Below are 3,541 nucleotides of genomic sequence, written 5' to 3'. Positions count from 1 at the left end.
CTTAGTACTTATGGATATTTTATTTAAATGTAGGAATATTTTTTATGACTGTTCTTTGTGCTTACCAGAAGAACATTCATTTTCAGGTGTTATTTCATATTTTAATGTTCTAAGATCCTTTTTTGAAAATGACTAGTAGTGCTAGAGAAATAAATAGTAGTGGTAAAACAGGTGGTGAGACAGTTCTGTGAACTGCACATTTTATTCAGAGGTGATGTTCGCAAATGCATTAATGTGTGCTAAATATGTATTTATTTATTGAGAAATATTTATTTTTCGCCTATAGTGACACGGTCATGTTAGGCGAATTACAACAATTTAAACAGCAAAATTAATCAGTCAAATATGCTAAAAATACATTTCATAAAATTATAATTAAAACAAAACGTGCCATAAACCTAAGATGGAAACAAAATGCCTTTTTTCTCTTTTTCCATAAACATCTTAAAATCTTGCACCTGCCTTAATTGTTCAGGAATAGAGTCCCATAATGCAGCACCAACTTACAGAGCTTGCTTACGAAGATAGTGAATGAAGTATTTTAAAGTCAGGGACATCAAGCAAACATGAATTAGAAGACCGAAGAGCTCTTTAGGGAGTATAGAGACGAAAGAGATCTGAAAGATACTTAGGAGCATCTTTTTACAGAGCTTTATACACCAAAGTTATAACTTTGAATTTGAGGCGTTGCATAATTGGCAACCAATGTAGTTGTTTGAGCAAAGGGGTTATAAGGTTTCTGGAATTTTCACAATTAGACGTTTAGCAGAATAGGCAAATAACGCATACTATTCCTTTTGTGAAATTTTGTGTACATTACTTGTGTTCATTGCCAGAAAATCTATGCAAAAATAAGTAATGAGCTGCACGATTATACAAATTCGGCTCTGCCTATGTTCCAATAGGTAAATAATGCAAACTAAAACATGCCAGTGTGCCTGTCCTGTACGCGTGGAGCCATAAAAGAATTTATAACTCTTTGAGGCAGGGACTCTGGTTAGCTCTTCTTTGTGCCCCTTTCCCCAGGGTGCAGATCCTTTTTGTTGGGGGGGGGGGAAAGTTTTACTTTCAGAGCCCAGTGCTGGGTAACTAATATGGAACCTAACATTGTGTAACTATAGCATGGGCTATGTTTCCCTATATGCATCACCTTGCCATTTCGATGCCCAGTTTTCTAGTCTCACAAGGTCTTCCTGCAATTTATCACAATCTGCTTGTGATTTAACCACTCTGAATAATTTTGTATCATCTGCAAATCTTTACCTCTATCTGTGCAGGAATCTTTCATACAAGCAAGGAACCCATCCACCCTCCTGGGTTAGGTAAAATGGAAGTCCCTGTGGAAAGGGTAACCCCTAAGCTGATCAGGAAAACCCCTTCCAAAGATGGCCAAAAATCTTATTAATGCACAGAGAGTAAACTTTCTCCCCAGGGACTGAAGACTCCGGATGGGGTCCTCAAGGATCTTTACAGTTCTTTTTAGGGATGTGAATCGGGCTTCGGACGATTGAAAATATCGTTGATATTTTCAAAATCGTCAGAAATCGGGGGCTCCCCCAAAACGATAGGAAAACCCCACGATATTGTTCGTGGGGGTTCTCTTATCGTTTTGGGGGAGGGCGGGAAAAACGGCACACAAAAATAACCCCTAAACCCACCCCGACCCTTTAAAACTAATCCCTTAGCTTCCCCCACCCTCCCGACCCCCCAAAAATCTTTTTACAGGTACCTGGTGGTCCAGTGGGGGTCCCGGGAGTGATCTCCTGCTCCTGGGCCGTCGGCTGCCACTAATCAAAATGGCGCCGATGGCCCTTTGCCCTTACCATGTGACAGGGTATCCGTGCCATTGGCCGGCCCCTGTCACATGGTAGGAGCACTGGATGGCCCACGCCATTTTTAAAGATGGCTCCGGCCATCCAGTGCTCCCTCCATGTGACAGGGGCCGGCCAATGGCACGGATATCCTGTCACATGGTAAGGGCAAAGGCCATCGGCGCCATTTTTATTAGTGGCAGCCGACGGCCCGAGAGTGGAAGATCGCTCCCGGGACCCCCACTGGACCACCAGGTACCTGTAAAATGTTTTTGGGGGGTCGGGAGGGTGGGGGAAGCTAAGGGATTAGTTTTAAATGGTCGGGGTGGGTTTTTTGTTTATCGGCTCGGGCGCAGCCGATAAACAAAACCGCGATCGGGCCGGACGAAAAAAGAAACACGATGTGAATCCGAACCGGAATCCGAACCGATTCCGGTTCTGATTCACATCTCTAGTTCTTTTACCCACAGTTAGCAGCTCTTCTAATTCTTTAAGTTTATCTCAGACTGGGATCCCCCCTGATGGGCGGGATCCCTGGATTCAGGTATCTTACCTGCTCCAATGCAGGAGGGAAGGTGGCAGCCAAAACAATCTTCCTCCTGGATGTCTCAACTTAATGGCCTTTTCCTTTTTCCAAAAATAACACCGTTTATTCCTTACAGCGGGTCACCATCTCAGATGGGCAGATCTTTCCTATCCGGGTTCCCCATTCCCTGAACTCAGGAAAGGCCCAGGTGTCCAGCAAGACTCCTACCATGAAAGTCTCAAAGTCCCAAAAACAAATTGGAGGGATATCCCCACTAGCTAGTGAGTAGTCTGGAAGGAAACCCCTCCCGAACGGATCCCCAGGCTAGGTTAGCCAGATTTAATTGACTGGGCCTGGAAAAACACAAAAAAAGGTATAACGGACTGCCCACAGACTCTCGGGGGAGAGCTGTTATAAAGCATCTCAGAGGGATGGCCATTTCTAGACCCCTCAAAGGGAGGGGCTGAATTTGAATGGATCCTCCCCCCATATACTAACCTACTCTATCTGGCATTTCTCAGGGTTTACTGGTAACTAGGGATGTGCAGAGCAAAATTTTATGTTCATATTTTTTATGTCCGAAAGGGGGTCCCACTTGCGGCCAATATGGACATAAAAAAAATCCAATGAGTTGGGTATATGTACATATGTGCAAAAAAAAAATTTAAACCCCCTCACCCTCCTTAATCCCCCCCCCAGACTTACCACAACTCCCTGGTGATCGAGCGAGGAGTGAGGACGTCATTTCTGCAATCCTTGGCGAGAAGCATGTGACGTCGGTGGCACGTCGAGTGACGCGGCGTCACGTGATTCCCGGCGAGTTCGCGCCGGACGGCTCGTTCGGCCCAAAAAGAACTTTTGGCCAGCTTGGGGGGGCCTCCTGACCCCCTCAAGCTGGCCAAAAGTTCTTTTTGGGCCGAACGAGCCGTCCGGCGCGAACGAGCCGGGAATCACGTGACGCCGGCGTCACTCGACGTGCCGCCGACGTCACATGCTTCTCACCAAGGATTGCAGAAATGGCGTCCTCACTCCTCGCTCGATCACCAGGGAGTTGTGGTAAGTCTGGGGGGGGGATTAAGGAGGGTGAGGGGGTTTAAATTTTTATTTTGGCTCAACAATCGCGATTTCCCACATATCGAACATATCTATGTTCGATATGTGGGAAATCCGATCGTTTATGTCGAATCAATTTTTTAAGTAAAAA

The sequence above is a fragment of the Rhinatrema bivittatum genome, chromosome 1, assembly GCF_901001135.1.
Source record: "Rhinatrema bivittatum chromosome 1, aRhiBiv1.1, whole genome shotgun sequence".
Lineage (NCBI taxonomy): Eukaryota > Metazoa > Chordata > Amphibia > Gymnophiona > Rhinatrematidae > Rhinatrema > Rhinatrema bivittatum.
The sequence above is the reverse complement of the archived record's forward strand: the minus strand, read 5'-3'. Positions refer to the sequence as shown.